This window comes from Helicoverpa zea, chromosome 13, assembly GCF_022581195.2.
Source record: "Helicoverpa zea isolate HzStark_Cry1AcR chromosome 13, ilHelZeax1.1, whole genome shotgun sequence".
Taxonomy (NCBI): domain Eukaryota; kingdom Metazoa; phylum Arthropoda; class Insecta; order Lepidoptera; family Noctuidae; genus Helicoverpa; species Helicoverpa zea.
The window spans coordinates 368,891-393,153 of record NC_061464.1 but is presented as its reverse complement, the minus strand read 5'-3'; the positions used below and the strand labels follow the sequence as shown (position 1 = coordinate 393,153).

Below are 24,263 nucleotides of genomic sequence, written 5' to 3'. Positions count from 1 at the left end.
CATAATAAAAAAAGGATTTGTAATATATCATCCATCCTCCGAGCCTTTTCCCAATCATGTTGGGGTTGGCTTCCAGTCTAACTGGATTCAGCTGAGTACCAATGCTTTACAAGAAGCGACTGCCTATCTGACCTCCTCAACCCAGTTACCCGGGCAACCCGATACCCCTTGGTTAGACTGGTGTCAGACTTACTGGCTTCTGACAACCCGTAACGACTGCCAAGGATGTTCGATGACAGCCGGGACCTACAGTTTAACGTGCCATCCGAAACACAGCCAATGGTGTCTAAGATATACTTAGAAAGTACATACAAACTTAGAAAAGTTGCATTGGTACTTGCCTGACCTGGGATCGAACCCGCGCCCTCATACTTGAGAGGTTGGTCCTTTACCCACTAGGCCACCACGACTTTTTTTGAATTTGAGGATTTGTAATATAATGCTGATAGAAATAACAACTGAAATTCAATTTATATTAGAGTTCAGCTGAAATTCTATTAAAATAACCAAGTTATGCCTTTGTTCGCAGTTTGCAATGGCATATAATTTCCACACATTTAATAACAAGTTCTAAACAGGTCTAACGGGCTAACTTCTGCCAGGTACACATGTGAAATAAAACAAAGACTTGAAATAAGTTTATGAATACGTTGGGGGTAGCCTGAGGTACTCGGTCTCGGGGGGGGATGTTTGCGACTCATTAAAGCTGCCACACTCGACAATGTGCTCACAATAGTAAGTGCTCACCACAACACCACACGTACTTCATCTGTTTTAAAAATAAGAAAAGGCAAATGAACTCGACCAGCGACCTGACTGCAGGATAGATCAAGTTTTCCTATTGAAATTTGATAATTTAAAACTTTTATTAAGCACGAGGAGCCTCACCCGTCAGCTTGAGACGGCATCAATACCTATTTGGTGAATGGTTTTCCTGAACACTGAAGTGTTTGCTTGTAATTAAACGGGTGTTTTAGTGAACGTGTCAGTATTCTGGTTCACGGCGGAGCTACTTTGTCGGCGCGGCCTTTGCCGGTGACCGAGTAATAGCCACATTGTGTCCCGACGTGCTGCCAACGAGACATTCACAATTATCTTTAAAAAGGAGACATATCACCATGGCTAAATGCTTCACAATGATGTCAATGAGTGCCTTTTGACGAAATAGAATTTCTATGAATACATTGATTACGTATGGTTTCCAATGAATAACCAATCAAATATTATGAACACAGCTGTGAATACATACAGATTTTAATATACCCAAATACCGTAGTAGTTTTGTTACACTGCTACGCATCGCCTACGCCGAATGCTACGCTCTGTCGTGGCGTAGCACATGTACTACGCCGTAGTTAGTCTACGCGGTTTTCCTCGCATCCTACTCGTAGCTGCATACTGTAGGACTCATTTACAGAGCAAGTTCGTAGCAGGTTGAATGCAATAATTTGAGGCAAAAATAAAAGTTTCACCGTTTAAACAGTGTTCAGTGTTGTGAAACTTTCAGAATGAATTTAAATTATTGCATTCAACGTGCGATTAAATTACTATTAAATTTGTTTTAATTTCATTAAACACTGATGATAACAATGTTCAGTTAACTGAATTGAAAGTCTTCAATTCAGCGCCCGTCTGACTTAACAATGCTAAAGTAACAGAATGAAAATCGAATAGTTCTTTAGAAATTCAAAAGAACTTTAAACAATTAGTATTCTTTGTCCATCGTTTTGCAATCACCGCAAAGTCTAGTATTTTCAATTAGACGCTAGCTATTGGAATCTTTTTAGTGCGGCGGACGGCCAAGTTTAATTCTTTTGTTTCGTTTTATTTGTAAAGAGCATTGGCAGAAACAAGCTCATTTATGTGAAACGAACTAGCTCACGCTTCACGGAATTTAAAATAAAACAGTTGAGTAGGTGGTGAAATGTCAAATATTTGATGAATGAATAGTGAGCGAGCGAGTCCTGCTCCTGACAGATGTTTGTCGAGTTCCGTTTCGCTGGGACGAAGAAAACATCATCCAGATAAATTGGCATTGATCGATAGCTTGCCATTACTTCGTGGTTTGTATTTTGACTGTTTAAAATTAAATGTCACAGGCAAATTCTGAGAAATTGACAAAAGAAAACCGAGACTTCTCCACCATCCGGTTATAAAATATGCTCTGAACCTTTGATTATTTTATGATGATGAAGGCCTAACATTCTCAAAATAAGTTAAACTGCTACAGTTGTCTAAAAACCCGTATATTGACGCTAGATAGTCGGCATTAGACAATTTGCGCTCCGTGACACTCGGCGCCATCCATCACGCGTCGCGAAACATTCGATGGCTTGTTTGTTTGGCGAGCTGCGATCAACCGCCACCAACCTCTCTATATGTATGTATATTCTATTCACTTGGATATTGTCTATAAGTTATCTAGTCGCATTAAACAGCGTAATGAGGGTTTAGAGAAAATATCGGAGAAGAAAGGAATAACTAAGAGTACCAATTGGACTTTACACTATCAAGCTGTAAATTAGAACTAGTTTTTTTTTGTATATTCATGAACTACACACTTTCCACATTATAATAGTAACCTAGGCAACAGTCGTGTGCGCGTTGTGATGCCTCCCGGGGCACAACCCAGTGACGTCAGCGACTGCATTTGAAGCCTTAACGCCGTGTGACCTACATTATATCAATTACACGCACGCACACAAACACACAGACTAAAGACTGGATTAATGCGAGACTGTCTGCACACACACGATTAACTATGTTATATCAATATTTGTACCTCATTAATCTCAGTATTTATCAGTTCTTTGAATTACGATATTAAGTCCAAAGTCAAAGACTATATTTACTTTGATGTCTCCATGTAAATGTCTTCGCAGAAAAATACTCGATCAATTAGAAGGACATTGTTCAAGTCAATATTTAAAGATGAATTCTAGTGACTGTAGCTACCTATTACCTAGCTTGTTCCGAGAATTATGTTTTATATCTCTTTACAAGAATAAGGTAAATAATGAACTTAATTTAAATATTTTGAGTATTGTTCAATAAAATGCTGTGTATAACAAACCAATTGATACACTTCAATTACATTTTTTCCTTAAAGAGAATTTCCAAAATTGTTGGGACAATAATATAATGTAATGGTTATTTTATGAGCTGTTACTGTGACATCGCCTCTGGACATAGCAAATAAAAAATAATATTAGTTTATATGTCCTGCCTTTGCAATTGAAGCGTCACCGGTTTTGACAATTACAATGTTTTTGTTTTCGCGTTTTGTAATACGAGTGGGGTTGGGATCGTGTGCCATTGAAATTATGCAACGTGCTAATAGTTTCACCGAGTGGTATTTTTTTTTGAAAAAATATGACATTTCAAAACCCTAGTGTACACGAAGAGTTGATGCCAACACAGTGTTAAAAGGATACTAATTTTTTATTGGCTATCAGGGTTATTATTGAGTGAACCGACTAAAAATAATATATTGATAACAGCATTAAGCAAAGGTTTCCAACGCGAGTATATTTGAGCTACAACATATTCGTTTTAAACCTCTCAGAGTAGCCTGTAAACCATACTTCACTTTCATGAAATATCCCCCCCTGACTCGGTGCAATGTTAAAACAACAGCAAAACATTTCTTAGTCATAATCGTAAGTGCTCAGTAATTGAATTACCTCAGAAAGACTGAGGCGACGCTCCGTCGCACGTGAGCCGTGCCAGGAGCAAGCGCTAGTCTCAAATCATGCTGCTAATTTGCTCAAATTTTCGTTTGCTTAAAATTTCGTTGTTTAACTTCATAGAAACAACGAATATCTGAAGTCCGAAACCGAAGACATTTCATCGAGAAAAATTACCAAAATGAAATTGGACTTGAGGCAAATAAAAAACTCAAGCAGGCGGATTAAAGAGGGTTATTAATAATTTCTCATAGCAGCGATATTAGCGAGAGGCCGTCCCTCTGGCGGAGGGGACGGAGAGGTCAGCGGCTACATTGATGGAATCCTACAACATTACCGAGAGGGCGAACGATACCAAGATAAAAAAGATCCGTTGATTACAACGTGCCGACAAATGTGGGGCATAACTCTTGCAGCGGGACGCCAAGTAATTGCACACCAATGAAATACGTGACTCTCCAGTAATACAGCTCAAAATCGATTGACGCCGCTAATGTACAAAACGATTACGGCAGATTTAAAAATGGTTAGTGGTGAACCAAGCCCATTTGTGATGTATTGGATTGAAATTCTATTAACGTCTGAAATGGTCCACTTTGATTTGGTTCTTGTAAGCTGTGCGCCATTATCATTTAGGTATCTTGCCCTTTACAAATGCTCACTGGCCTAGAACTCGATTGACCGATTTGACTCGCAATGTCCTTTGCAGGTCATACAAATATTATGAGCTTGTAAGAAGACATTTTCCTTTCTAGTAAATTTTCCAATATTCCATTCCATATTATTTTGTATGAGTGTTCGTTTCGCGGTCGCTCGATATCTACGGTGAGGGTTGGTGAATGTCGATGGAGTTTGGCGAATTTATTAATCCCTGCAACGACAACATTTGTTTGCTATGACAAACCTATATGAATTTTCCGATATTTCCGTTTTCCTGCTTTGTGTACATAGCCTTTAGAAGAATAATAAACAAAAAACGAGACTTATTTATTTTCGTGCTGTTTAAATCTGCTCGCAATTCATCGAAAGAAATATTCATTTAAATACCTGTTTGTTTATATGAACGACATTTACTGAATTGCTTTGCTTTGAATAGCGATTTCATTCGATGCTATACATAAATGATAATGACACATTAATAAGGACTTTATGAGCTGTGAGTACCCTATTGTATATGGAATGTTTTGTAGTTTAAGTGTCGATTTCATAGTACGAGCATCGATATCCCAAAGTGTTAAGCAATGCGCATTGTGTCGATTTTACGATGAATGTTATAATATGAAATGAAATGAAATGAAATAATGAGAGCACGGAGCGATCGCTTCGGCAACTAATGGCTCGCTCGCAGGCGACTGAGCGACACTTTGACACACTACAGCCTAATTAACAACTTGCTAATTAGTTAAAGTCTTACACCTATGCTCTGTGGGGCTCTGGGGCAAGTTTGTCGATACTGTCAAGTCTTATGTCCGGAAACTAGCTAGATTCCCCAATCCGATGACTGTGATACACGAGATAATTACTCTAGGATATACAGACAGACACGTGGGCAGTATTGTCACTCAGTACCTAATACTGAGCTGAAGTTAACTTTACTGCGGTAAATAGTATTGCAAAAAGATATAGCCCTTTCGCTAAGGAAGCCTCGAGTCACTGAAACAATCCTCGCAAAATGACAAGATAAAGAATGTTATTTCTTACAAAGTCAAATACTGTAACACAATATTTATACACATTTGAAAGCCACGACACGAGAAATGACAAATGAAATTCGCGAAACGTCTTTCCTAGAAGCTGCGCTGCGAAGTATGTTTAATCTGTCAGTGATTGACAGCTGAAGCTTGTTTGTATTCCACAAACACTTTGTTACAATACGGATAAGGAAATGACAAAAATGTTCAGATTTGAATACTAAATCGAAATAAAGCTTTGTCCGTATCTAAACCTAGAGAAATATTGTAGTAGGTATCAATGCGAAGAGTTCGGACGCCATCTTCATCAAAAGTTATCCAATAAATTATGTGAGATATACGCAACATAACACACGCACTATACACGGATATCATAATCAATCGAAGGTAACACGATAGGAGGATCTATGTGTTACGTATCATCCACAATATCACAATATCGAGGGCCGGCATGGAGCGCGCGTTAGGCGAACGTAAACACCACCGATGTTTGCAATAAATGAATCACTGTTGTGTTATGGTACCCTGGTAGTGAACATTGAACATACATGACGTGGAAATGTCGTGCCGCGGGAACGCGAGACGCGTACAGGCGCCGGGGCGGGCGGCCGATCACTGAAACGTCCCGGGCGCGCGACGCCCCCCACACCCCCACACCCCGCTACTGAAACTCTCAATTATTTTATTGGGAAAGCTAATGAGACGAGAGCCATCCACAGGACTGGTGTCCGCTATTCCCATGGTTACCGGCAAATAAAACATCGTTAGGATTACTCGGTAATTCGCCTGTATTGGCGCTCTCATTATCGGAGCTACCCGTATATTTAAATTATATTTGAGTTTACCGACTGCGGATTAACGAAATTGCTACATGTATAATCGTACATAAAACGGCAACGTTGAATTTTAAATAAACATCAAAGCCCCCGGGGTCATTGGAGTAGACATTTCATAAGACATGAAAATGTCTTTTCAATCGAGGTCCGTCGCTGTCGGAGTATACTTTTAAAAGTGCCCGAAGTTATTCTGTCCTTCGCTGGCGCTTTCCTCCTTATTTGCGTATTGTGGACGTGTGCCGGGAATAACAATATTGTCCTAATTGATAGTCAGCGCCCAGGGCACTGGCGACACGGTGACTTCACGACAACTACACGTCTGCATCGTTGTGAAAGCATAGTATAAGTCGCATTTTATAGTTTTTACCCCCCTTTTACGCTACTAAACAAAGCTGGTTTCATTTGGAAAGCGATACCTATCGATGGGTATCACGACTGCACAAAAACAACGCAACATTGGTATATTTGTTTTCCATATCAATACAAAATCAAATCCATTTGTGTGTCGTTCCATACATTTATGAAAGCCGTCCGAGCAGGTTACTCGATTGTGATGTGACGAATTCTGACTTTAGCGAGAGCGATTGCCATTTGACCTCGGCAGCCCACAGGGAAATCAGATGCTCGCTACACACTCAATCAATGCACGGCTGGGCGGCTATTCCGTCCCATTACTACTTGAGTTTTTACTCTAATATTATCTTCTGGTGCCCAGGGCGTGCTCATCTGCTTAGGACTTTCCTCGACTTTATCGGGGTTGGCTGAGCACCAGTTGCTGATGCATCTGAGAACACTTTTTTATATGAAACTGCTCCCTACCCAACCTCCTCACGGCAGTTAAAATAAGAAATTCTTCCGAAGCACGGAAAAGTTCGTCATGATATAATTGGCCACCCATCCACGGACAGCGCATTGCTTACCTTGCATGGTCAATCGACCCGTGCGGCTGTTACTTAATCACGGACTCCTCTATAGTCATCCACCACTATGTACTTCAATTATCAGAGCATTATTTGTTAATGGCGTCATTTAGAATTTACGGCACCCTCGGTCCGGATGAGATTACAATTGATTTCTGTCGAAAGCCCACCCCCGAGGGGCGTCGCGATAACACGAGGAAGCACAATAAACAGTAAGTCAAATTATACACAAAACATTCACAGAGCTCGGACAATCTAAATTGTTCAGGGACATCTAAGGAATTCGGGGATTCGCAGTCAGCGAATAAAAAAGATATTTGGGTAGACAACAAAAGACAATAGCAAATGGTCACTCCGGCGAGAGAACATGTTTGAAGTAGGGTAGGCTAGCATAAAATAAGGCCCTTCGGGTCATTCCCATTCACTTCCCATTTAGTTTCGGACCCCGTATAACATAATTGGCTTTCCCTGGATGTGTTCGTAACATATATGTATATTAAATAACACACCTTAATATTTGTAAGGTCACATACGTATTTCTCTATAAACTAATGTATCTCAAGATCTACTTGTACAATTGTCAGATGTTTGTGTTGCATGAACGAGAAGAAAATAGTACAATAAGATAAGGCACACCACGTGCCAAGCCGTCCTTGTGAGGCGCAATGCTAAGGGCGGCGTGGGCCGGCCAGCCTTAATCAATGAAGACAAACACTATTCTCATTTGTGAATCAGGTCGGGTTGCTTTAGCAAGTCATCACTCATTATCTGTACGCCGCGCTTAACCTAAATACATGATCTCTGTTCAAACTAACTCGGAAGGGAAAACAATAAAGGTAATGCTCGTGTTTGGTTTATGGCGCCATCGTAAAATTTCTATAGCACTCCTCAATCTTTTTTTAATATCTTCGTCGGAACGTTTATGGTAAGGAACTCCCAGGAAAGTAATCTTCCATTATATGAAAATGTTGTAAGTGTATCAGATTCACTGTTTTCTTTTATATACCTCGTTACATATTGCAGATTCGCAGAAGTGAAACAAATTGTGTATCACGTGTATTATTTCGTGACGCTGGGCTAGCTCTCCCAGCGGGAATTCTCAGTTGACCCGAGTTGAGATTTGTGCCCTATTGCTGCTAATAACGATCAGCTCCATTCTATATGAAAATTCAAATATGCGAACTCAATGAGGGTTTTCGATACTTTTTCTGCCGCCAGGCGGCGCTTCGCTTGCGTCAGGTCCAAACAGCTGTCAAATAGTATGGAATTGTAGGTGCCGAACTTATTGTTTATTGAAATTCTGTTATATTGGAAGTGTTATTGATTTTATTATGGACTACGGTCAGAATAAGGTTTCCGAACTAAAAATTGAGCTAAGAGAGAGGGTGCAAAAGTCACTGGTACTAAGGAAAAGCTTGTTGAAAAATTTGTTAACACAATATGATTTAGTTTTTTTTATTTACTCAACCGCAATAGTAAAACAATAATGCAGTGCTTTAATTATAAAATAAAAAAAACACTAAAATCGTTCACTATTCATAGTAAAGATAAGCACTTTGACAGTTACCTGGACCTGACGACTCGGTGCTGCCACCTCGTGGTCGCCATTTTAGAAAACCCTCATTCTGCAGGAAGGAACGTGTCTAGCTAACCCTTCGAAAAAATCAGGAAAGTTTTAATAAAAATGCAGAATAAAATGTAAATTAGCTTGACTTCAGGAGTTGTAAGTTGATCCAATTTCAGTAATATCACGAAGTTGTACAAAGTCTTCCCCTCCTGCAGGATCGCGTCTAAACAAGTTAAATCAATCTTCCGCCTGGGGAAGTTCATCCGATATTCCTCCTCGAACAGAGCTTCATTTGTAAAGATGTCCAGTGTCCTGTACGCGTCACAGCGATTACGACGAATATCTGATACCTATTATAGTTTGGTTATGCCTTTTGTGATACACACGGGGATTTAAACGATTATGATACCTCCTTGTTGAAGATTAAATGCTTTAAATTCAGTTTGATGATACAAATGTTTACAACTATGTAGAACTGTAGCAATTATTCATTTAGCGCAAAAACAGGCGCGGTCAGGCCGGTGGTACCACTCGGCACAATTACGATAACGGCCAAGAAATAACTCCTGTAGTGTAATTACACCGGACCGCGGAGCTTACTCAATGATAGGCCATAATAGTTGAGACAAGGCATTCGATGATTTATTTAATTACTTTCTGTAAGATCGCTTTGTAAGACCGTCTCAAGTGGTTGAAGAATTTAATGTTCCAACTTGAACAGTGGCTCGGTATTCATTACTGAAATGTTGCCGCATTAACATAGCTTATAAATGATAAGACGAACCTCACTGCTTCTGAAAATGTAAAGTACTTTGACTACACAATTATGTCTAAAACGATGTCTTAATTATAATATACAGGGTGTTTGGCGCATGGACCGACAAAAATTTTTGGGGGATTCGTGAGGCCATGTACTAGTTTTCACTCATAGACCCAATGTCCTATATGTCACTGTATTCGAGATACGATTTTTTTTGTTTGTTTTTAAAAATTACCGGAACTATCACCTTTAAAACGCTATAACTTTTCAGTCTGTTGTCGAATTTACACCAAATCACTTTCATTGCGTTCTCTGATGTATTATTATTCCAAATAAAACATAAATTCATAGCACTAGATGGAAAAAAAATACTTGTTGAGCTTCCAAACTCTTAAAAATGAAAAAACGTATGAAAAATGTCAAATTCAAAATTAATTATAAAAAAAAGTAAAAGCTTTTATGAACTTCGTTTAATAAAAAAAAATTGCCTACTTAATACCCTTTCCAACGATATGCCACATGGGTGTGAAATCATTAATAATGTCGTCAAAATCAGAGCAGGAACGAACACGCACTCTAACGTCTCTAACAACGAACCCGTTTGATAGAACAATGGTAAGCAGGTAATTGGCAGGTAAACTGCCTGTCTCTTTCTTACGCATGAAAAATATCTCTTGTCTTTGTCTATCATTGGGTTGGAGTTTGTTATGTGATCCTTGTTTAGTCGAGATTTGACTATCTCTGCTATCGGAAGTGTCCGTGTATTTCACGTTTTCCTATTTCGTTGTTTTTTGTTAAAGTTTGTTTTTGTTAAGTTTTGTTTGTTGAACTTTTCTGTTAAACTGTTGGTGTATTCACCGTGCTTGTTACAATGCCTAACTTCAGCAACGAAGAGTATGCTGACATGTTGTTGGCATATGGCAGCGCTAATTGTAACGCTCGTGAAGCGCGTAGAATTTACCAGCAGCGTTATCCTAACCGGCGTATACCACACCACGAGACGTTTGCTACAACCTATCGACGTCTGAGGGAGACTGGAAACATAAATTTCCAAGAGCCTCGCGTTAATGTGAGGCAACATAATGTTGTAATTGATGAAAGCATTTTGCAAGCTTTTGATGAGGATCCAACGACAAGTATTCGAGTTGTAGCTGAAAGACTTCACTTGTCGGTTTGGAAAGTTTGGTCAGTTCTTCGGGAAAATGGAAAGCATGCGTATCACTACACTTCTGTTCAAGGTACGTTAAGTACTTTATTTATTTTATCAGGCGAAATCGTAAAACTAAATTTTGAACCAGTTATCTTCGACCTTATTGTGCTGAAATTTTGCACCCAAAAAACTTGTATTTTAAAATGGTTTTAACCATACACTTATTTTAAACGTTTACAAATATCCTTGTAGCTTTACTGGTTCGTTTTTCAAATAAATACCTAGTAACTTTTATTTTTTCTAATTTTATCTTTTAAATTTATGTTAGTTTTTGCCATTCAAAAAGTGAATTTTTACCAGTCTTTAATGGATTGTTCTAGGTCTCATAGATGATGATCACAGGAGACGGCTCGATTTTTGCCGATTTATGATGCATACGGACGTAGATGATACAAATTTTTTAAAAAGAATTTTGTGGACTGATGAATCCAATTTTAATCACGAGGGAATTGTGAATCTCCACAACCTTCACCATTGGGCGCAAAAAAGACAAAATCCCCGCAAGAAAAGACAAAGTTCCTTTCAAACTAAGTTTAGTGTAAACGTTTGGGCGGGGGTTATTGGAAGACACCTGATCGGTCCACATTTCTTACCAGAGCGCCTGACCGGAGAAAATTATTTGAATTTTTTACTCGAAGATTTACCTGAATTGGTATTACCAGTATTAGATGGAGAACCAATTATTTTCCAAAATGATGGCTGTCCAGCACATTACCAGCGAGACGTGCGAGAACATTTGGACAACTGTTTTCCAAATTCATGGATCGGAAGAGGCGGCCCAATTCCTTGGCTTGCACGTTCACCAGACCTGACGCCCTTGGATTTTTATGTCTGGGGCCGTGCAAAAGAAATTGTGTATGCGACTGAAGTACCCACAAGAGAAATTTTAATCGAAAGAATAAATTGCGCCTTTGAAATTATGAAAGCAGAAATGCGACTGAGGACGACGACTGTAGAAATTAGAAAAAGATGCCGTGCATGCATTCGCAACAGAGGCAGTCATTTTGAACATAATTTATAACTTAAATTTAATTAAAACATTTTAAAACATTTTTGTGTTTTCATTACCCTGGCACTGGTTAATGTGTACCTTTAGGTTTGTGACGACATTATTAATGATTTCACACCCATGTGGCATATCGTTGGAAAGGGTATTAAGTAGGCATTTTTTTTTTATTAAATGAAGTTCATAAAAGCTTTTACTTTTTTTTATAATTAATTTTGAATTTGACATTTTTCATACGTTTTTTCATTTTTAAGACTTTGGAAGCTCAACAAGTATTTTTTTTCCATCTAGTGCTATGAATTTATGTTTTATTTGGAATAATAATACATCAGAGAACGCAATGAAAGTGATTTGGTGTAAATTCGACAACAGACTGAAAAGTTATAGCGTTTTAAAGGTGATAGTTCCGGTAATTTTTAAAAACAAACAAAAAAAATCGTATCTCGAATACAGTGACATATAGGACATTGGGTCTATGAGTGAAAACTAGTACATGGCCTCACGAATCCCCCAAAAAATTGTGTCGGTCCATGCGCCAAACACCCTGTATGTAGGCGTATCTTAGTTGTACTCATATGTATGGAATATGTAGCTCCTGTTATAAGCTTTTATTTTTATAACTGTCATGTACCTACATAAACGTTATTTATGATGTGACATTCCAAAAGCTTTACAGTTTCGAGCAAGTTTACGTCATCGTCCCCGTAGTAAAGGACCCCAATCAACAAGCTTATCGTCATTAGGCAAACTCCAATCGCGGACTACCCGGATTATAACCACACACCCATCGCACACTCCGTCAAAATAACTTCCAGTACTGGCTGGAATTGTACCCACGGATATTAACCAGGCTTAACTAGGTTAGTTCTGCCGTAACTAGAACAACTGATAGCTTCAGATTACGTCTAGATTATTACGAGTGGATACCACCACGATTTACGCAGGAAATGTTTTCATAATCAAACGTGTTGTCTGCCACGAAAATGGTCGTACTACAAGAGCTAGTCCTTTTAAGTAAACGGCTTATGAACAGCGGGTTCCTCACAATTTATGTCCATTGTAATGTAGGAAACATAACGGTTCATATAGCTGTGTTTGTAGCTGGTGAGTACTAGGGCTACATAAACGTGAGAGTATAGGTAGTCACAGCGGCGGCCAGTGACAATGGGGCACAAAGCCAAAGGAGGAATTATGTGGAGGCTTACTGCGGCGCCGGACACACCGCTGACACACTGCCGCGCTCTACCTACATATACCCATACATACATAAGTACCTACACCTGAGTACTAAGATACCAGTACTAAGACTTGCGAGTTTTGGACCATCATTTGGAAGATAATAAATATTACAAAAATATCAATAACGATAATAAATTTCACTCTGAATGGTACCTCTGTTCAATATACCTACTTATACATATATGCAAATATCGTCAGTATCAGCCATACTCACAATTACCTCCTCTATAATCGATAAGTTGATAACATAATCTCCTTAAGTTGTCGGTGTGCACCCGGAGCTAAACAGCTCGGATAGGCTTACCCTCGTGTCACCCGGAATACTGATACAGACGCGACCTTTACTTGCTCCAACGAAACCATTTTCAATTTAACAACAATTTCAATATCACAGATGTATACACACAAGTATATCCAAAGAGGACTAAAGAAATCTTCGCTTTCTCAGTTCAATGGAGCAGAGAGGACGCATCACAATCCTAAAGACGCCGTATCAAATAGTTTCTGCGTAGTGTACGCGACTGTACCACGTACATGAAAGGGATTCGGATCCAATACATTGTATGTATTAATGTAAATAACATTATACGAAAGCAATTCTCTTAGGTGATCTTCACACTGCCCCGCATCACGCTGCATCTTGCGTGTCGACGCACCTACGCGCGTTCCTGCGGGAGTGCAGATCTGCATCATCGTGCGGGTTTTTCACGCACTCACGCGCGTAGGTGCGTTTTGTAAATTCACGCTCAGCGAGTTCCATTTTCAAATATACACGTCACGCCCATTCAAAATCACGCGCGGCATTGCGGGATTTAGTGTGCCATACCTTGCGTCTCGCCCCGCACCTACGCGCGGGGGTGCGTGTTTCTCCGCATGTATGTGCGTGATTCGCATGAACGCGCGTGGATGCATTTTCAGTGTGTTGGACTATGCGTGTTTTCCATACAAACGGAGATATTTCCATACAACGGAAAAAAAACGCATCCACGCGCTACGCTGCATCATGCGGGGCAGTGTGATAATCGCCTTACTGATATAATTCAAGTTATCTTATTTTAGAAAGTTTCGAAGAAACCTCAAACGAGCTCAAAATGCAAAACGGAAGGGCCGATGCAAAAGTAATTTATATCAAAGTGTCCATAATAAGGTGTTTGAGAAGTAAGTCAGTTTGAATGGTTGTAAACCTCGTTCAAACTAATCAAGAGCGGCCACTTTTCACGGCCTCGTGGAGTTTGGAAAGTTCTCGCTCACAAAGCGCTCGTCTATTTAACTGACACATTTCTGCAACGAGCGCCGCGCCTCTCCCGCGCCTCCGCCGTGCCACCGCTACGCCACTACCGCGCCGCGACTCCGCAACGCCCAACAGGCTTATATCTTCCACCAAAAATACGCTAATTTAGCCAATTTTAAGGAGATTAAATGCAAATTGATTCACGATTGATATCGGGATCGCAGATTTATGTTTTATGGGAAGTTAATTCGACGTCTAATTGCCGGCTTCCAGTCAATTCCCCTGGCTTGTTTAACATGACAGTTATCTCTCACAACGGGTAACTAAGTCCACTTCTTTCGTACTTATACTTCTTTTACACCTAGTTGCTATTTATATATCCAGGTAAATATATATGGTGTTGTTTTAATTAAATTAAAAGTTGAGTGTAAGTGCGAATGTTTAGAAACATGAATCCCTGAGTGCTGGACGGAATTCGTAAGCAACGTCTTCCGCACTTCACGAAAGATCCTTCATTTTAAACATGAAGGTTACGCGGGGGCGTGGGGAGGAGGAGGTGGGCGCTACAGAATTTATCTACGTGAGTGAATTTTATAAATTTGTTCATAACTCGTAACTTTCCAGTGTTACGAGTGATCCGTAGCCTTCATGAGACTATTAAAAGGTACGCCCATTTGGTTTATTTTCCATTTTGTGATAAAACTCGTAGGCGTAAAACGAATTCATTAATTATACATAAGCTGTTCTGTGAATATTTGAACAGCTTCTACATTTAATTAAACAGTTCGTGTAGTACCTATAAGCTTTATTCATACTTGAGTTTCTTTCGGCAGAACATAATGATATTATTTTCATAGCAATTCTGCTGAAGTTGTGTGTAAAGACACAAATTCCTATACTTGTAGTCCTTTGTATGTACGACCTTATCGTAAAAAAACAACACGACTAAAAAGTGAAGCTCCATTACACAGACACAATCTGACCGCGAGATATTTGTTCAACAATAGATACAGATAAAAAGCGATCCGAGCAAGTGGGAATATCTATTAGGTATGTAATGCGCGGTAGGTCGGGCGGTTTGAACCCGAGACTGGACGACAAAGACAGCCGCGAGCGACCGCAGCCCCTTGGGCACTGAGCACGCCTAATCCACTTAGGACATCCCAGCGAGACGCACACACTGTTTCATTATGTTACATTACTTATTTACTTACTGAATAATCCTTTTTTGCTTTACAAGCGTGAAGTTTAGTTTTCAATTTATTCTAATAAGTTTTATTCATTAGGTACTTTGAAACCTTCTATTTTAATCACGTTTCTAAACCCTTTTTTTGAAACCTCGCTTTAGGTGATCTTCACACTGCCCCGCATCACGCTGCATCTTGCGTGTCGACGCACCTACGCGCGATCCTGCGGGAGTGCAGATCTGCATCATCGTGCGGGTTTTTTGCGCACTCACGCGCGTAGGTGCGTTTTGTAGATTCACGCACGGCGGCTCTCATCGAGATCCATTTTCAAATATACACGTCACACCCATTCAAAATCACGCGCGGCAGTGCAGGATTCAGTGTGCCATACCTTGCGTCTCGCCCCGCACCTACGCGCGGGGGCGCATTTTTCTCCGCGTGTATGCGCGTGATCCCCATGAACGCGCGTGGATGCATTTTCAGTGTGTTGGACTATGCGTGTTTTCCATACAAACGGAGATATTTACAAGCAACGGAAAAAAAACGCATCCACGCGCTACGCTGCATCATGCGGGGCAGTGTGATAATCGCCTTAAACTTACTTGAGCGAAATTCTATGTTATTAATAATAAATGAAAAAATAATACTGAATGAATATAATAAGTTATTATATTCATTCAGTATTATTTTAACTTATACAATAACTTATTATACTTTATATAATAACTTATTATATTCATTCAGTATTATTTTTTCACCGTCGTAAAAATATCATACGAAACATTTATTCTACATTTGACATGAAAACCGCAAGAACAGAAATATTTGAAGGAATGTCAGAACAGCCAAAGTAAAATTAAAACTTGGATTGAATTTCGATTGGTAACAATGGGTGGGTCGTTTCTTCCGCAGCTTGGCAAACGAATGTGCGACGGTTGAAAAGAAACGCGCCCCGCCGGTGAGCGCCGCGGCGTTCCGGCGCGAGCCATGAGCGACCGAGGATGCGCCTAGACACCATGTATCATGTGAACATACATAAATTGAAGTTTATTCAGTCGAAGTTTTGACTTCTTTAGACACAAGTAAATGAAATGATCAATTCGTTATGAGGCGGTTGATATACGCTCATAATACACAAACATTTCCAGAGTCCAGAGAAGTGTAATGAATATATAAAATAGTAATGTGTTGAATTGTCTCCGGTACCAAAAACCTCCTGTATTCATTATTTTGATCGAAGTTTATTCAGTAGTTTCAACGCTTTTAAATTACGCCAAATAGTAAAGTCGAAGCTAAAGTCGCCAAAAGCTGAGCAAACTTAAATTGGATCTCTCAAGTCCGTACTTCGTTTACGATCGACCAGGAGAGCACAAAAACTGTACAATTAATGCATAGCTGGAAAATTGGATATTGATTCCTAGCAGCGAATACTAACTTATTTCCCTAGGTGATACTTCAAAGAAATAAATAAATAAATAATGTCCGGACACTTTTTCACACACGGTCGGTTAGCCCCATGGTAAGTTATTAATTAACTTGTGTTATGGGTGCTAACACAACTGATAAACTACATATAGCTACATATATACATATTTATAAATACATATTGTAACACCCAGACCACGACCAACAAGCATGCTCATTACACAATTGTCGACCCAACCGGGAATCGAACCCGGGACCTCAAGATCGGCAGTCCGGCATGGCGACCATTGCGCCATCGAGGTCGTCAATATCCAATTAATGTCTTAGAGGGTTTTTTTAATAACGAATGGCCCAAATAATGCCTTACATTGCAAGCATTATAAAATTCGAGTTAAGTTCCAGATAAACATGAAATCAAGGAGATCCTGGGCTTGCTCTTCGTTACGTTCCGTTTCACGAGACACGTTGTGAACCCCGCTCGACCGTCGTGCTCGACCACAAAGGACTGTCACCCATGTAAACTAGAGGCAGCGCGGTACACGCCAGACTTAATATATCCAACTATCTGCAAATGTGCGCACGATTGCCTGTCACAGACAACACAACCAAGTTTCTTGGCAGTTTTGCACTAACTTAATTAAACTAAATAACTATTACTTCGTCCTTGTTGTATATGTGGGATATTTCATGTTGAACACACATATTTAACGATGCGAATTTGCGATGAAAAATTTGTGATACAAATTAGATCGACGTGTTGTTCGCCAAATGAGATTCAGAGAATAATAATATTATATTGAATAAACTCCACCTGTTTTAATTGTTGTATGAAAATCCCGATGCAAACTTTTTGCAAACAGTCCGTCAGCGGAACAACAATACAAGCTTCGTAGCTACATCTTTTCCATTTTCATTTCTCATTGAATTCTACTGGATAACTGCAAAATGAAGGCGTAATTTAAAGGCAGTCTTAAGTATACATAATGTCGGCGAACAGCACAAAAGATTTGCTAAGAAAAGAAATTAATTAAACCTCGGATTTGAGAACCTTAACGAGTACCCAGCGAATACCGCGCCGCCAATACCGGGAGGAAAGGAATTCGACGCGTTTATAATAGACTAGCTTTACAGGCCTTCCGAACGGATTTAATGAACAATTTACAAAGAGGCAGGGTAACGCACTCCACCCCGGATTGCGTTCTAAAGATATTTTTCCATATCCAATTCCAACCCCAGATATTTTCCGTCATAAAAAGCAGTACCTCGCGACAAGCCGTGACGACAAAAGAATTAACCTTTGCACTGCAAACCTTTACAAAGCGCTTGCCAACTGGGGCAGAAGCGTCGTGATCAAAGGAAACACTAGGTAGGCTCACCTCCTGCCGTGTTCTGAATGCCTGGTACGCAGCGCGAGAGGCGGCGTACTCTATGCATGTACGATATCGTATGTGGGTCACCGGGCCCCAGGGCATATGCCACATAACAGGAGCTACCCTATACATCGTGGATAATATCATACTTTTTTGTCATTTTGTCCGTCCGTCCATTTTTTAAAAGATTTCCGTGGCTGAATAGCTCGCTCATTTCATCGAAAAAGGGAAAAAATGTGCGGCGAAATCGAACAGCAGCAATTCGACGTAGACATCTCTTTAAACGAGAGTATGCATTATTGGTTACGTAACACGCTGGGACTGAAAATAGAGTGGCACTTCTTTAACATAAATGAAAAGGATGTGGATTATTTTTCGAGAAAATACTGCTTATATTCACTAAATCTACTAACTAGCATCAAACCATGCATACAGAAAATAACGCATCAAATCTATCTCCAACCAAATTTAAATTCCTTACAACTTTTTTATGTGTTGAGTGAATTTCCAAAATAAGTGTATTCTTTTTATCGTGTGTGCCGTTTAACTGGAGGATATACAACAGAGAAGTTGTTCGGCAAGGTCGGTTATCAAAGTAGCGACTCCACACCCGGGAGGGCATTTAATAAAGCCGCCTGTCCTCGCCCGCGGCTATGTGACTTGAATTTATTACTATCTGTACAAAAGTAAACCTAGCATTCGAACGTACTGCCACCGGGGGCGTAGCTCAGATGGTAGAGCGCTCGCTTAGCATGCGAGAGGTACCGGGATCGATACCCGGCGCCTCCAATTTTTTAGGTATTTTGGCAGAGCTAGAAAAAAATGTGAACCATATAACTTCTAAGAGATAAATCCTCCATTGTGCCCAACTCTAATATAAGCAGACGTGGTTTCACCAGTTAATATTTGTCTATTTATTATTTTATTCTACCAGCTTCTGCTGGATCTACGTTTTGCATTACAGGTTACTTATATTATTGTATATTATTGTGAAATACGTTGACCTCGTTCCCTTCCGCGTTACTTGTTCTCTGCATTTAATTAAAACATAATTATACCGGGAGACCATAATTTGAAAGCAGCGTAGTCGCTAGTGAAACTTACTTGAGTTTTGAAAAGCCTCGCTAACAAAGCGTCTCGCAACAAGAAGGCTCGACTCTCCTTCACGTCATGACATCCTGGTGTCGCGTAATAATCCCTACTGTTTTCGTCATTACGGGAAAAATACAGACAACATACGCTCATACGCTTATTGGACGTATTTCCGACATGCGACCATTTGGATAATGAAATACACGTTACATAATGATACATTTGAACTTGAAGATAACAGTGAGGGATAAACTCGTGAAAGATAACGGCCGATATGGATGTACGGGAAGAAAGGCTTGATTCCAAACCAAATTGATGATTTGATTGCAATTACACTTCATACAAGTAAGCAGTTTGTTGGCAACAATCGGTATCTTCACAGTGATTTTTTTTATTATTATTTAAATGCTCTATTTAAACATTATTATTCTTCAAATTCTCTATCTTACGTGTATTTACACAACGGTTTGGCGATTATTTAGCAGAGGACTTCAAATAGCCTATTAGCATAAAGTCAGTCGTTTTTACGACCAGGGAACACAAAGGTTTAACGTTTAACCTCAATGTGGTGTTTTGGGGACAACGTACAATTCTGCTAGGGAAACTAATTTTAATAAAATTAATTTAAAAAAAACAACGGTACGAACAGAATTCCGGCTAAACCTCGCAGCGACATGTGCGCAGTTTGAACAATGCAATATGGTTTCACGGAATTTTAACATCGCTTTTCATTTCAAAGAGTAAATAAATAATAACTGAATCATGCAATTAGTTTATTTTGTAAATACAGCATGAGTCAACGGAGCACTTTTTTTCTTTTGTTTACACATGCTATGGGTAAAATAAATATGAAAACCTACCTAAAATTGGAAGATATTTGAAGAGAGAGAAAATCATAATGAAATTCACGAGATCTCGCAAAAAAGGGAACAGAACAATGAATGGCTAGAGAGAAAACAAGAAAACAAAGTAACTAGTGTTAGTGTAGCATACACAAGTACCAGGGCAGCAGACATGACAAAGAAAATAAAATAACAGAGCTGAGCTCCTGAGTGTCCTTTCACACTGTTCCGTTTGTAACTAGCAGCTACTGCTTCATGTTCTACCAATCTACATGTACAAACATCGTTGTTATACTATTGTGCACAGACTAATTTCTAATTACGTTCACAAATTTTAAACAGATCAAGTTTTTTAGTTTGGTTTGCCAGTATAAGCAGTTTCTTAGTATTATAAAATTATGTGATGCCACCGTTTTGAATTCCCTTAACAAATATAGCAAATATTAGGTTTTGCGGTAAATAAACATTTCATAAGTTTGTTTTTATATAAAATTTGAAATAATAGCCAGCCTTCTGGTCACGAGAAGCGTCAACCAGTCGCCTAGAAAGATCTTTAAATAGAATGTGGGCATTCGGACCCCACGACCCGAGGGTTTCAACCCCAAACGGTTCGAAAATATAGTTTCCAACAAGGCCACTATATTTCCGCCGCTTGAGGTTCTCCGCAGCCGCAGCGGCAGCAGCAGCACAGCACGCAGAACTTGGAAGGTGTGATGGCGCAAGAGTATCGACACAGGTTGCGTCCCATACTAAAGGCCTACCCATCTTCCAAGGGAATAACGACATGCCGTCTGGTCTCTTACCGTCGTCGCGTGCCAGGCCGTTTGGTTCTAATACAGCTGGTACCCCGACGGCAACAAGAGCTCGACGTATAATGTCATTTATGTTTGCATGCCGCGCAATACGGCCCGCACTGCGGCTGCACGACAGGCCGTGGTGTCCGAGGCTGGTGACAGCCTCACCACAGTGGCAGCGATGAGGGGAGCAGCACGGTGCTCCTATACGTAAACAAGTAGCGAGGCGGAAAGTTGTATCGTCAAACATGGTGCCAATGTTTGACGACGGTAGTGCCTGAAGCCAAAGCCCCGACTCCCATCTACCCACAGCCAGTAGGCGCGCTCGCTCAGCAGGAGTAATTGCCGTTTCTATCAAACTATTCCGGGTTACTCTGCAGAGCGGCTCATCCCACTGTCTTTGGGAAGACGGGTTGCTGGGTAAATTTTCGTTCGGGCAAGTAATTTTCCATGCATCCATAGCCTCGGCTAAATACGGCACCTCGAAATCAGCCAGTGTTGGAGTAAGAATATTCCTGGTTAATTTCTCGGTGCCGTGAACCGAGGATATGAATGCCGGTAAACTAATACTGGTAATTTTGCGGACGCCGAGACCTCCCATCCGGATGGGCAATGTGGCTTGTTGCCAGGCTCGGTCGTCCAGGGCCACATTGAGAATGGAGCTGAGGGTATGGCGGATAATTTTATCAATTGGGTCTAAAAGGTGGCTATGTTTAAAGAGATGAGAAGAACGGAGGTAATGTGTAAATTTAGGACCAAAACAGCAGTGTCGAATAATTGTGATGGCCGAATGCATTGATATTTTCTGTAGGCGTTCCGAAATATCGATGAAATTATCAATTTTTTCCGAAATAAATGTAGAAAAAGATTGGTCTAGGATGGGAGCCCCAAGGAGGCGGAGAGACTGTTTATCTATAATTTTAATCTGCGGTGCTAATGATTGAAATTTGGATATTGTCATTTGTCTGTCAGTCGTGTCAGTAATAAATAATTCACATTTTGTACAATTTATAAATAGTTCTAAACCAATGGAATGAAATTTATGTTTTAAATGAATGAAATCCTGAAATACGGTCTCTACATCGCCTCCCAGGGTCCCATCATCTAGATACCAAACGTTGAATTTGGAATTTAGCTCTCGAATGATCGGGTGAATGGCTAGGCTGAAAATTACTGGCCCGAGGGGATCACCTTGTTGGCATCCGACTGCAGATTCTAATAGGTTGTCCTTATAAAGTAATTTTGATGGGTGCCTGTAACACTGATAGAGAAAACTATAAATTTTGGGTAATTCTTTTTGTGCTTCAGCCAACATGGTGTCCCGGTTTACGGAATTGAAAGCATTTTTGATGTCAACCTTCAGGATGACCTCTCCTTTGCCACAATTTAGGTAGGCCGACAAAGCGTGTACGGCAGCCTCGCAGCCCCCTTTGGAACCGTATCCCAACTGTAGGGGCTGGAATTTTTTCGAAAGTTCCTCACTGTAAAATTTGCAACCGATTTTGGCTGCTATACGACGATATGTTGTTCCCACGGCAATGGGACGAATACCGCCGTCCTTTTTCTTAAGGGCGCACAGATTAGCGCCATATAAGACGTCGAGGACAGCATCGTGCACACTGCCGGAGAGCATCACATTGGTTAGGGCTGTAAGCTCCTTAAGAAGCTCCGCACCGGCGTCCCCGGCGCCCGAGCTCGTTAAATCTTTAAGATGTTGCGGAGTCAGGCCGTCGAGGCCACCGGCGGTTCCGCTTCGAAAAGAATTTACAGCCTCAACCACTTGTCGACCTGTAACTGTGAGGGTGTTTGTATCAGGAAGGGGAGGGTCGGGAAAGGAAAGACCATCAGCGGGGGCCGGGTGTTTGCTCTCCAGGGCTGTAAGAGTATCCGGAGAGCATGGCGCCACAACATCACTGCTGAAGAGTATTCTGGCTGCACCTCTGATATCACCTTCGCCTAGCTTTGTTTCAATTAAATTGCTTATACACCTTAGGGATGTAAAACATTGTGCTGGTAATTTAGAGTCAAGATTTTGAGTCGAAATGTTACAATTTTCTTTTACTTTTGATGTCAAAGATTTTTTGCTAGCTACATTTTTTTGGATATGGAGAATTCTGTAGGGGAAGGTGAGTAACAGTTCCCAGGCACGTGGCGAGCGTTCTCTCGTACTGCGAGGCGCATGCACTGCGCTAAGGATTGCGCTACTAATGGCCTCGCACCACGGGGAACCCGCTTTAAGATAGGAATAGAGTTTTTTAATTTCGAAAGCTTTTGCCAAATGGGAACATCATTGGGTACTGTGTGTGGGCCAGGTTGGGGGGTGTTGACATTTGGAGGTACTGAAATACTTTGGGGTCTGTGTATTTTTCCAATGTGGATATTCAGACCCCGCTTACCTTTAAAGTACCGTGCCTGGGTACAGTGCGGGCATCGTTCCGGAATACCTAGCGATGCAGAAGGTTGACTTGCACTTCTCGCCGCATCGCTACTGTTCATTTCACTTACAACTAACAATACAAATATAAATACAAAAAATAGATATATACACAACACAGTCTAAACACTGAGTGACAGACGTCACTGGGGTGGCACTCAGAAGCGCAGCGCCGCGCGCCGCCGCCGTCACCGCAGCGCCCTGTCAGCGCAGCCTCCGGCCATGGCAACCGTTGCCGGAGAGACCGCTGCAGGGCGTCGCGTCACGTCACCACGTCACCAAATTGCTTCAATCGTAAATGAGTCTTTGTCAGGCTATTACCTCGGACAAAGAATCAGCATGGCGATCCAACGAGGTAATGCTGCCAGCCTCTTGGGCACGCTCCCAGTTGACAGCGATGGGGACGAATTTTTTGACGCTTTTTAGTTGTTTGTTTTACTAGGATAGTTTTTGATTTTTATTGTAAATATGTATTGTAAATATTAGTATTGTAATTAATAAATAAACATTCAAAATATATAAAAAAAAAAAATTGAAATAGATTTAATTCAATTTTGTCACTAATTTAGACAGCAAAAGCAGTAAGTAGTTAATAAAAGACTCATGGGAAAGGTTTGAGTTACTTTGATGAAGCATCAGCTAACTAATATTTCATTGCAAGAACTAAGAATTGTGTTCACTAAAGAGATTATATTATATTAATAAGAGAGACATCTAAAATTTTCATCACATACAGCTGTATGGGGTTATTTCGTCTAGCAGTCGACTGCAATGACCTCTAGTGGCATTTCTAAACCCTGCGTAGCCAGTTTCTTAGTAGAGTTCGTAGTGCCGGCAACGCCACCTCTGAGGCGGAGTAAGAACTACTCAGTGAAAGTAGAAAGCTACGTTGCGTCGAAGTTTCTCTTTTTTGCCGCCAGGGGAGCTGAGTGCAGGTTCTTTGAAAAGCAGGCTTACTTGGTAGTACGTTTAA

At 40.5% G+C, this 24,263-nt stretch overlaps 1 protein-coding gene and 1 non-coding gene across 5 annotated transcripts in view; one reads left to right on the top strand and one right to left on the bottom strand.

Moving 5' to 3' along the window:
* LOC124635872 (neurobeachin) overlaps positions 1 to 24,263 on the bottom strand; it is a 369,067-nt gene that overhangs the window by 283,911 nt on the left and 60,893 nt on the right. The gene's annotated exons all lie outside the window — the stretch shown is intronic.
* On the top strand, positions 18,845 to 18,917 carry Trnaa-agc. The gene has a single exon. It is a non-coding gene; the product is annotated as a tRNA-Ala (tRNA).